This window comes from Emydura macquarii, unplaced genomic scaffold (genome assembly GCF_026122565.2).
Source record: "Emydura macquarii macquarii isolate MOO-44397 ecotype Brisbane River unplaced genomic scaffold, CSIRO-AGI_Emac_v2 contig_3062, whole genome shotgun sequence".
Lineage (NCBI taxonomy): Eukaryota > Metazoa > Chordata > Testudines > Chelidae > Emydura > Emydura macquarii.
The window spans coordinates 6340644-6353251 of record NW_027133199.1 but is presented as its reverse complement, the minus strand read 5'-3'; the positions used below and the strand labels follow the sequence as shown (position 1 = coordinate 6353251).

The 12608-nt window shown below is 42.4% G+C and overlaps 1 long non-coding RNA gene across 1 annotated transcript in view; it reads left to right on the top strand.

The window, feature by feature from the left end:
- Positions 1-341: 341 nt before the first annotated feature.
- LOC137141449 (uncharacterized) overlaps positions 342-12608 on the top strand; it is a 53953-nt gene continuing 41686 nt past the window's right edge. The window contains exons 1-2 of the long non-coding RNA XR_010916639.1: positions 342-438; positions 2670-2815. This is a non-coding gene — a long non-coding RNA (uncharacterized lncRNA). The remainder of the gene's footprint in view (positions 439-2669; positions 2816-12608) is intronic.

The following is a 12608-nucleotide window of genomic DNA, read 5'->3' as shown; positions in this document are numbered from 1 at the left end:
CGGGGGCTGAGAGGGGTGGGAGGAGAGACGCAGACAGTGGGGTGGAGCTGAGCAGTGGAGTGAGGAGGAGGAGGCGGGATGTGGCAGCTGAGGGTGGGGGATGGGGCCATGGGGGGGGGGAGGGGCTGAGTGTGGGAAGATGGGGGAGAGCGTCGGCAGGGATTGATGGGAGCGTCTGGTAATGTGCGGGAGGAGCAGATCAAGGCGGGTGGGCCTGAGAAGCCGGTTGTGGGAGGGGATGGAGGGTAGCACAGATCAGGAGTGGGGAGGGCGGAGGAGCCAGTCAGGAGTGGGGCTAGGGAGCTGGCAGAGCTGGCGAGAAGCGTGGCTGCAGGGACACAGTGGAACAGGGCCGGTGTGGCTGCAGACAGGGCGGAGCTGGGCAGGCTTGAGTGTGGAGACTGAGAGGCGGCAGCGCACGGGCAGAGCTGATCACTAGTGAGTACAAGCAGATGGAGGAGCAGATTTTGCATGGGTGCGAGGAGCAGACTTGAGCAGGATGAGAGTCGTGTGATGAAGGAGAAGGTTGGGTAGATGGTGAAGCAGTTCAGTATGGCGTATGAGACTGGCAGAGAGGAGATTGAGGAGACAAGGAGCTACTATTAGCAGATACTTTGGCTGTTCTTCAGGTCTGGTCTGCTAGGGTGACCAGATAGCAAGTGTGAAAAATCAAGACAGGAAGTGGGAGAAGGGGGAATTGGCACCTATATAAGACAAAGCCCTGAATATCAGAACTGTCCCTATAAAATCAGGACATCTGGTCACCTTAGGCTCTGCTCACTCCTGTCCTCCATATATTGGTGCACTGGGAGCCAATGCTGAGTTACACAACATAGTTGATGCATGGATTTTGTTCTGAAAATAACTACTGTGTGGGCACAGCCATGCTTGTTATGACTTAGTCAGAAGAAAGAGTCAGCACACAAACACAGTTATATTTGTAGTGAATACAAGAATTGAATTGCTTGAATTTCCTCCTGCCAGTGTACCGCAGATCACTGATGAAATGCTACGTAGCTGAATCATAGAAGATTAGGAATGGAAGAGACCTCAGGAGGTCACCTAGTCCAAACCCCTGCTCAAAGCCTGTCCAACCCCAACTAAATCATCCTGCTGTTAGCCAAATCCTAAAATCCATCAGACTTCAGTGCAGTTCTCATTTCTGAAGGTTAAAACTGTTGCTGTCTCCAGTTTTTATCTATGTATATTTATGGCCTCCATCATGGTAGTATTTGAGCACCTCACAACCAATGAAGTTTTCTTCAGAATATTCCTGTGATTTAGGGAAGCAGCATTATCCATTTATTTTATAAATAGATGGAGAACGGGCCCAGAGAGAGCTGACGGCCCAGAGATAGACAGGAAGGCTGTAGTAGAGGCAGACATCGAACACAGAACTGAGCCCTAGTCCAGTGCCTTCAGCACAAGACCATTCTTCCTCTCATTTTGAGAGTAGACGTGTGGGAGGAGACATAGGAAATGGACTGAACTTTGGCCAGGGTGGAGGGGTGGTGAGGAAGGGAACAAAGCAAAATGTATGCTGGGGAATGTCAAAAGCGAAAAGAATCAGCATTTCTGTGATATATGAAGCAGGGAGTTTTGTAGCAACCACACCTAATTAGATAATTTGGCTATTAGCATGGTCTCACTCATATCCATGAAGCATTATTTATTCTTTTTGGAGATTCATATGTTATCTTGCATGTATATGGCAGACTGGTCTCTTGGATGAGTCTAAAATACAGATTGTTATAAGAAATCTAGCCAGGATGCTTTACTCATGCTTCCACTTGCCATGAGACATGCAGAATATGGTTTACATAAGATGTGATATGATTTTCAGTGCCAACTGGCTTCATTTGGAGTTGTGGAAATGATTTTTTCCCCCTGAAAATCTTTAATGTTGTTTGTCTAAGTTTTTCTTCACAATTTTTCAAATTTTGAGAAAACTTGATAAAATCTCTCCCTCCTGCCCCAATTTTTTCCATTGTTAGTCATTTTTTACTTGGCTCGAGATGTGGGTGCTCAGTACCTCTGAGAAGGAAAAAACTTAGACACCCCTAACTTTTTGAATGTTCTGAGAAGATATGCCTTAATATCTCTCAGAGCTGTGGGCACATGGAGCTGTAGCATTTAATTCATTATTAAAAGCACAGTTATACAGTAACAATTTTAACATCAGTGAAGTATTTTTAGAGGAAAAATTGAGCATTATTATTCATTTATTTTTGACTACAGATGTGCATGGTGTTTTGCAAAGCAGATAGTGATGCATTCCCTACAATAGAAAGCTTAGGCCTGGTCTATACTAGAGACTTTTGTCAACCAAAATAGTGGTGCCAAAACAATGTTGGTGTATACATTGCAATCCCCCATGCCGCCAGCCCAAGTCCTCTGATTTGCAACAAAATAAAACCACCTCAACGAGAGGTGTAGAACTTTTTGCGCCAAACTTTTAGCAACAAAGCATCAGTGTAGACACTGTGCTTGGTTCTGTTGCAGTAAATGGCCTCCAGGAAGTGTCCAACAGTGCCCATTCTGACCGCTCTGGCCATCAGTTTGAACTCCGCTGCCCTGCAATCATCCACCCCTCCCCATTTAAAGTCCTGGGAATTTTTGAACTTCCACTTCCTTCTTGGTTGTGGAGAACTCACATCTCATCTTCTCAGCTGACCATGGTGGCTGCACGCAACAAATGCTCTCCCGCTTGGAGCATACTGGAGCTTCTGGATCTGATCAGCCTTTGGGGAGAAGAGGCTGTGCCAGTCCCGGCCCTCCAGCTTTGGTGTGCAGGATGCAGGAGAGGAGAGCTCAGGTAATTGATTTATTTGAGCTGATGCTGCTAGGTTACAAGAAGTACAGCGGTCCTTTGCTTTGTTGCATTATACAGCTGGTTGAAGACATAGAAATGCGCTTCTGCGCTTTCCAGGGAACGGTGAGAAAGAAGTGTATTTTACAGCAATGAATCAATGCTGTCGTTGCATTCACAATCATGCTTCTGTTCATTTTTTATTGTGCTTCTGCTGATGTGCCCTTGAGGGGAAACCCCTCCACACCTGCCGAGCGCTTACGGCTGATAAAAACACGACCATGGAGAAACTAAAGAGGAGATGTTCCCAGAACTCCTCTGAGGCAGAAAAAAAGAAAGAAAGGCATGGAGACACGCTGTCTGAAAATCAGAAAATTGATAGGCAGGAGAGGAGGGAAAACCAGGAGCGAGGGATAGCAGGTCGCGAGCACATGATAAAAGCCATGGAGGAGCAAACGGAGCCGCTAAAGTCACTAATAACACTGTAGACTGAATTCATGCTGCTCGCCCGTCCCTTACACCCAGTACAGAACTGCTTTCCATGCCCTGCCCAAACTCCACCCACACATTCCTACCAAACTTCTGGCCTGTCTCGGTATCCCGTTCACTCCACCCCTTCAAACAGCTTCCAGAATGATAGCTGGACTATACCCAGCGGTCATAGCTCACACTGCCCCCCTCAATGCTTTCTCCCCTCCAGCCCAGCTTTTTGTGTGTGTTGTGAATAACGATTATTTAATAAAGACATACACTGTGAAGAATAAGCAATCTTTATTTGTCTCTTGTACATGGTGATTGCGGCTCACGTTGATACACAGTGCAAGCTGAACAGCAGTCATAGCGTGGCACAACATTGTTTACAAAGACACTATATTGTTGCTCATTGTCAAAATGGCTCCTCAAGGCCTCCATGATTCAAATGGCCCCCAGTTGTGCCCCTCTAATAGCCCTGACATCTGGTTGTTCATAGTCAGCCGCAAAGCGATCCGCCTCTGTGCTCCACCCAGGGGAAACTTTTCACCCTTAGCTTCACAAATATTATGGAGTGCACACCAGGTGGCTATAATCAGGGGAATATATTTCTCGTTTAGGTCTAACCTACCATAAAATATCTTGACCAAGATGTCTAGTTCTAATCTGTCATGTCTAAACCATGCTGTACTGAAATATAGTGTAGCATTTTAATCATGTTGTTTTTAAATAAAGCCTCACTTCTATGTATATTTGGATCAATGTGCATCGCTCTAGCTGGTCTATTAGTAATGTAATGATAGGTTCTAGCTGTAGCACACATTGATGGGTACAAAATTAGTTATAGTCTCTCAGGAGAAAGATCTAGGTGTCATTGTCAACAGCAGCTTAATTAAGACCTCTATAAGACTCTAGGCTATATTAAGAAAAGGAAAGTATATGGATAATGTAGAAAACCTAACACCGTTGGATAAATTAAGGGCATGTTTTCACCAGAATCACTGCATTTGGTTTTGGACATCTCAAGAAATTTAGCAGAAATAATAGTCCATAAAAAGATGATAACAGTAATTCAAAGCATGGGAAGGAGTTTAAATACAAGTCTAGATTAAAATGCATAGGACTACGAGAAAACAAGTTATGTTCCTCTAGAATTTAAGATAATACATGGTCCTATAATTCAGTGACTGTTCCCTTGTTTTTGAACTTTTAAAGGCAATTGATTTTAAAATGATAAAAGGAGGGTTGTATAATTCACCCAGAGAATTCCCTGCCATAAGCTGATATTGAGCCAAATGGCTTAATAAGATTCAGCAATTATGAAGATTAGACATAATACATATGCATAAAAATAGTGTCTGATGTTACTCTAGATAAACGGTCAATTCTCATTCAGGGCATAAACTAAATGCCCTCTAGAGTTCAGAAGAAATTTACCCCATAGCCAAGTGTTATGGTTAGGTGTAGTGTGGAGGTTTTATGCTTTTCTCTGAAGTACTGAGGTTTGATCAGTGTCTCTGATTGGTTATTAGTGTAAATGGACCATAGACCATTGGTCTGTTCTGTGTTATTTAAAATCATACTCATGGGAACAGAGTTATGAAATACAGATCTTATTTCTGTGATGGTCCAAGACATATATATTTATACTGAATTATGTAGTGAATTATGTTATGTATGTGTTCTTAGGGAACCAGGGCACAGTACCCGGCCTGCCTGACTCACAAAGAATCTCTCCCCCTCCCCCTCCCAGCCTCTGCTTGAAACAGAACTGATTAGAAGAAAGACTTACAAAAAGCAATAAAAAGCAATAAAAAGGCAGTGGGAGACACACCTAAATCCCTCCAGACAAGGGTGACAGGATTAAGGTAACTCTCCTAGCCTCATCTACATTGAAGATGTGAGAAGGAAACATCTCTATTAGCATACTGAATGGAGAACCAAGCTTCAAGGCAGTGACTGCACTGAATTCTGGGATCAGTAAAGCAAGGAAGGCCAGCATAATGCTAGCCAGCATCTGCTCCAGCTGTTAATGAAACCACCCCTGCCCATGCCCAGCTCAGCAGTTATCAGATCAATTCTAGTCACAGATCCTTTATTGATATCCAGAACACTGAATCTGCCTGATTGCACTGTGAACTCCCTTGAAGAAACACTGCCCATAGCCAGGAATGATCAGTTCCTATTGTCCAGCCTAAACAAACCAACTCTGGTATACTCCTTTGAGTCATCGTTTACCCATAAACAAATCTAGTGTTCTCCCTTGAACCATTGTTTCTTCCCTACAAAACCCCCTACCCATGTTCAAAATTCTGTTCTGATGCCTGGATCCAAAAGTTTTATCAGTTCCACTTGGACTTTACCTTTTCCTGACTGATCATGTTGGGGGCTCTGCCTGTCCAAGCACTCCGGACCCTAAGCTGAACAGCCTGTCTCCTGGGAACATTTGACCAGTTCAAGCTGCGCTGAGTGGTGAGACCCCCCAACTCTCTTTCTCTCTCTCTCTCCCTCTCCTCTGGTTAAGCCCACTTTTTCCCTCAAACCTAATTTGATCTCTCTCTCTCTCTCACTCCAGGTATAACTTTCTAAACCTGACTAGTAATCAAACTTGGTCTAGATTTCCTCAAAACCCAATTGAAACCATGTAATATTGTAACTGTTTTGTTTATTGGTCTCTCCTCGTATGGCTATTACTTTATATACCTGGCAATAAAATAACTTTTATAATCAAGCTGGTTGCCAGACTCTCTCCAAACTTCATTTACTCCACCGTGTTTTCAGCTTCCCTATCTTGTTCTGCAGCAATGCTTCTTTTACCTAAGCCAAAGACCCTGTAATGCCCAAAAATCCTGTGGGGTATGCTCATTAAGGGGGTTACTACCAGAATAATTGTAAAGTAAAATTGGGAATAGTGACATGCTGAACCTGTGGCATATAAGGGTGGAAGCTTGAAAGTGCTGCTCTGCCCAGCCTGTGGATTCCAGGGGCATGTAAGGGTGGCAGCTGAAAAGTGCTGTTTGACCCAGCCTGGTGAGTTCAGGGGCACATAAGGGTGTCAGCTTAAAAGTGCTGTTTTGACCCAGTCCACTAAGATGCGCTCTGTTAATCTGTGAATGTGTATGTGTGAATGTGGGTGTTTATTTGAGTCTGGGACTGAAGGAACCCAGCCCTGGGAAACTTAGGTCCTGCAGGGTAGCTCCATTGAGAGGGGACTTGCAGAAGGAAGAAGTAAAGCTTCATATAAAAACACAAGTGACACAAGCAGTATATTAATAAAATTACAACACGCCCCCCCCCAAGGAAATTAACCCTAATAAAGGAGCATACCCCAAGGTGACAGGCAAATCTGATAACAGTAGGACCGCGTACAATTGTCAATAATATTGAGCATTACAGTTTCTCTCTTCCTAACTACCAACAAAAAAGGGGTTTTGTTGCATTTTGGGTTGTGTGTTACTTTTGCCATAGAATGTGGGATATTTCTTTGACAGGGTAACAAGCTTTGTGGATAGGGGAAGTGGTGGATGTGGTACATCTTGACTTTAGTAAGGCTTTTGATACTGCTGTCTTGCATGACAATCTCATAAACAAACTAGGAAAATATAGCCTAGATGGAGCTACTATACAGTGGATGTATAACTGATTGGAAAACCATTCCCAGAGAATAGTTATATTAGTGGTTCACAGTCAAGCTAGAAGGTCATATCAAGTGGGACCCCGCAGGGACTGGAACTGGGTCCAGTTCTATTCAATATCTTCATAAATGATTTAGATAATGGCATAGAGAGTACACTTACAAAGTTTGCAGATAATAGCAAGATGGGAGGAGTTGCAAGTGCTTTGAAGGATAGGATTAAAATTCAAAATGATCTGGACAAATTAGTGAAATGGTCTGAAGTAAATAGGATGAAATTCAATAAGGACAAATTCAAAGCACTCCATTTAGGAAGGAACAATCAATTGAATATATACAACATGGGCAATGACTGCTTGGGAAGGAGTACTGTGGAAAGGGATCTGCGGTTATAATGGTACACAATCTCAATATGAGTCCACAGTGTAACATTGCTGGAAAAAAAAAAGGCGAACATCATTCTGAGATGTATTAGCAGGAGTGTTGTAAGCAAGACACAATAAGTAATTCTTCTACTCTATTTTGTGCTGATAAGGCCTCAACTGGAGTATTGTGTCTGGTTCTAGGCATCACATTTCAGAAAACGTGGACAAATTGGAGAAAGTCCAGAGGAGAGCAACAAAAATGATTATAGGTCAAGAAAACAAACCTGTGAGGAAAGATTTAAAAAACTGGAACAAATTGCCTAGGGAGGTTGTGGAATCTCCATCATTGACAGTTTTTAAAAACAGGTTAGACAAACACCTGTCTTAGATAATGCTTCTGCCTCAATGCAGGGGACTGGACTACATGACCTATTGAGGTCCCTTCCAGTCCTAAACTTCTATCATTATACATTAGTCATTTTTACTGTTATGCTGCAGATTTCCAGCATTAGCATTGTTTCCATGTCTATTACATATTAGATGTGGTATTAAAATAGTTGTTTGTAATAACAGAAGAAATATCTAGCTTCCAAAACATCTCTAGACTTTTGTTCTTTCCAGAGATATTTTGAAACAGGGTGGCCTGCACCTTTAGGGGCTCTGTAGCCTGGTCTCAGTCAGTCCTGTTCAATTATCCAACTCAGCTGGGAAGAGGTCAGGGGATGCCTATGAAGGGTTAACAGGTTACTTGGAGAGGAAGTGCATACTGCAAGAGGCAGAGAGAAGTGCAGACTGAAAGACTTCTATGTCCCTGCAGCCTGTGTTTGCTAGGGAAATAACTATGTTTAAAAATAAATATCAGAAAGGAACACCAATTTGAATTAATAAAACATGCCCTAAGGGATGGCCTGAAAGAGCTGGCTGTGATGTTTAATCCTTTCTGGGCTAGGGAAACAGGCCAGTAGCCCAACACCTTCATATGAGAAAGCAAAAACCAGACAAGACATACCCCACTCTAAATGGTTATTCTTGATCTGGCCTGATGAGAAAAGCTGCATTATTTCATAATAATTATTTTGTAAGAAAGAAATGGAAATACAGAGGTGACAAAAAAACAAGACCCGAGATTCAGGTCTTAACTATTTTCAATAAGAAAATGGAATATTACAGTCAGACACTTAAAGGTATGCTAGTGACAGCTGGAGGCCAGCATGCCTTATAAGTGTTCTGAGGTAATAGGCTAGGCCAGTGGCTCTCAACCAGGGGTACGTGTACCCTTAGGGGTACACGGCGGGCTTCCAGGGCTATATCAACTCCTCTAAATATTTGCCTTGTTTTACAACAGGCTCTAAAGCCCTGCAGCAAGACTGGGATCCCCCGGATCCTGCAGGCCCCGCTGACATAATAGCGGGAGTGGAATAAAAATTCAACAAACAATGTGGGAGTGGGTATTGTGGGGTGGGACAGGAGCGGGATTACAAAACTAGTCCTCTTGTGCCACAAACAACATGAATGCCCCGGCCAGCGGCTCTCCAGCTGCCCGGCTCTGAAGACCTTGCTGTTGCCAGCAGCGGCACAGAAATAAGAGTGGCAATATTGTACCATGCCAGCCTTACTTCTGCACTGCTGCTGATGGCAGTGCTGCCTTCTGAGCTGGGCATTTGGCCAGCAGCTGCTGCTCTGCGACTATCGAATGACATGGCTCACAAGTGAAGAAACAAGTTCAAGTATCACACTGAAATGTAAGTACAATGTTTGTATTCCAATGGATTTATTTTATAATTACATGGTAAAAATGAGGAAGTGAGCCATTTTTCAGAAATAGTGTGCTCTGACCCTTTTGTATTTTTAGGTCTGATGTAAGCAAGTAGTTTTTAAGTGAGGTGAAACTTGGGGTACACAAAACAAATCAGACTCCTGAAAGGGGTACAGTAGTCTGGAAAGGTTGAGAACCCCTGGGCTAGGCAGTATCCTTTATAGCAGGCTGTTTGACATCAGCATTTTATTTTGAATCCTGGTGCTCTGTTGCATGCTGGCTTTGCTATTGGTACCATGCCCCACATTCCATTAGCATGAGTCATATTTTGCCCTGGTGTTTGACATAGCTTCTGCTTCCACTAGCACTGATGTTACTAGTAATAGCCAAATTCATTTTGAATACCATGTGACACATCTCAGTGTATTCTCACTGGCACTTTTAATTTTTGATTTTTGCAACTGGAATTCAAAGCTAAAATTGTCAAAGTTGGGAGCCTAGAGTTATGCAATTAAATCCACATTTAGGCATCTAAAGAAAGTGGCCTGCTTTCCAGAAGTAGTGAGCACCTGCAACACCCATTGAATTTAGTAAGAGTTCTGGGTGCAAAACACCACTGAAATTCCACAGTACAGAGAGAGACCGGATAGGCAAAGACAGAAGCTAGCTACACCAGCAAATGCAGCAGGATAAAACTTGTGTCACAGAATATTACATCTCACCTTGGGGAGTTGTTGAGATAAGCTATACGTGAGCAAAGCCACCCTTTGCCCCAGAGACCTTAAGTAAGAGCTCTGAAACAGAGAGAGCTGCATTTTATTCAGAAGTACGCCATGTCTAGTCTGCAGTATGTAAAGCAGCAAAAGGTTTGTTTGTACTCCAGGGGTTTATTCAGTCCAACAGAGGAAACTCCAATTATGCAGTATTCAAGAGGATATCACTGCAGTGAATTACATGTAGGATGTTATCACTTTTCCATCTAGTGAGGATCTGATTCTGAAGTACTTACGTGGATTTTAGAAACCACTGTTTTCCATGGGGGTCCAAGCTCAGTAATCAAGTTGTCTTCCAGCATGACCCCACTCAAAAGAAAGCAAAACTCTGTAAATAAGATTAGATTAATTCTGTTTGTAAGATGTTTCTTGAAGAGCTATATCTTGTGGCTTTCCCATAGGAAATATTCCATGGAATCTGTTTGGTTGATTTGTTTGCTACACATTTTTATTTTTTCTTTTGGGTGGGGTGATTGTGATGCTGTCTGGGGGGCACCCAGTGTTGTGAGGCACCTCTCTACCACAGGCCCTTAGTCTGAGGAAGCCTGGTCTGTATCTGCCAGAGTTCAGTTCCCTGACTCCACCTGCTATAGGCAACACAAGCACTCCCCTCTTAGCCTACACCTGCTCTGCTGTCCTTTGCATAGCGATAGGCACACACAACCCTTGGGCCCTCTAAGATTTCCCTGGAGCCTCCATCTGCTGTACCACTGGACACTGTCAGTACTCTCAGATTTGCTGCTTCCAAAGGAACAGTATCACCCAGTTTACCAGTTACAGCCTAGATGACAGGTCTACTTAACACAGCACTTAGATATGTTTACAGTGAAAACAAGCAAGAGTTTATTTAACAAAGAAGAGATTCAAATGAAATATTGGAAACAAAGGATTACATATAAAATAAAACCATAATTTGCATTCTAAAGCCTAGATTTATTTAACTAGTTCCTTTCATGTCTTAGAGCAAATGCGCACCCCAAAGTCCTTCTAGCGTTTTACAGCCAGGCTCAGCTGTGACCTTTCATTTATGAGACAAGTCTCACTGATCATTTACTTCCTTGGTGAAAGATGCAGAGGAAACCTCTGCTCCACATATACATGCCAGCAATCCAGAGTCTTTTCTCATAAACAGGATCCCTTCCAGCTGTTTTATTTCTTCCTATACATTTCCTTTCTTGAAGATTTCACAATCTCTTGATTAGCATTTTGACTCCACATGCAAGTAGACCTATATTGTGAAGCAGACAATGAACAATGGACCTCCTGCTGATCTGCCTTACCATAAGAACATAATTTTCTGTATAGATACATAACTTCAATATTATCTGTACATACTTTTTGAAATGATTATGATAATCAGTGGGCGACTGGCTCTCAGTAGAGACCTCACATGCCACCCTTCATTGAATTACTATGCATATACCTGACCCAGGGGATCCCTGTAAAACTCTGTGCATCTTTTGTGTATTCTGCCAATTGGCATCAAGGGATCCGTGGATCACAGGGATGTATTGCTAAGGATAGTTCTCCACTGTTAATAAGTAATCTCCCATCAGAAATATTGAACCAAAATAATTTTAAGCCTGTATTTGGCTTCTTCTAGACTGAGCATATTGTATAGGTTAGAAACAAGGCACTCTGATTAGGTTGAAAGCAGTAGGGGATTCAAGTATGGATGGACTGAGGGAAGCTACCTGGAGAGTTCTTACTTCCATCTTGCAACTTTTAGTTGCAAGTGTCATAATATTATTTATTTATTTTATAGGCTCTGATCCAAAGTTTATTGTAGTCAATTAGAATCTTTCCTTTGTCTCAATAGGCTTTGGATAGGCTCTCAGAACTAAAAATGTGTTAGTTCAGTGTTTCTCAACCTGGGGGTTTAGAGGGGTCGCAAGTGCAGAGCTGGTATTGGGGGTGGCAAGAAAGGCAATTGCCTGGAGCCACAGGGGCGCCATGAAACTAAGTTACATGCCTCAGCCCCGTGGGGGTGGGACTCAGGCTTCAGGGGTACAGTAGTTTGGAAAGGTTAAGAACCACTGTGTTAGTTGCTTCCACGCTAAGGACGAGTCAAGCTCTCCACTTCATGGGGGCTATAGTATATAAACATAAAAATCAAAGTGAAATGAATGAAGTGGTGAAATTTAGCATGGTTGTTAGTTCCATTAATCTGTGTTAAGAATTTACATTACATTTGTAATGTCCAGTTTTTAATACTTCCAAGCAGAGACAGGCTAAGCTCCATACATGGTTGACAACTGTCCAAACGCTCCCTGGAGTTTTTGGAACAATTTTAGTTCATTAACTTCACAGCACTACAAGTATGATAAAAGCCAATATTTTCAAGGTTGAAGAAAATGAGCACTGTTAGAAACACATGGGACTTTAAAAACCATGTAAAGAAAATCAGAGGCTCCTACAGTCTAATATGAATATTTAGTTAGTTGGATTTACCATTTGCTTTGTCAAAAAAGCTATTGAGTGGTATGTATAGCATCATGGATGTATAGGAGGTAAAATAAACTACCATTTTAAGTACTTTTGGGGTATGTAGCAAGTAGGAATGGAGGAAAATGGGTTTGAAGGGATACGATAGCATGTGAAAGACTAAAAAAAATTATGGGCATTTTCTAGTAATAGCAATTGCATGATGTTTACATGACACTAAGAAAATGTAAACATATAATGGAAAGCAATGCCATTTGAATTACCTAGCTGAAAGAAAGCACAGTTATGCTATTGAGGGCTTTGGCATGTCTCTAAATGATGATGTGTTTTCAGGATTAATGTTTGGCACTGGAGA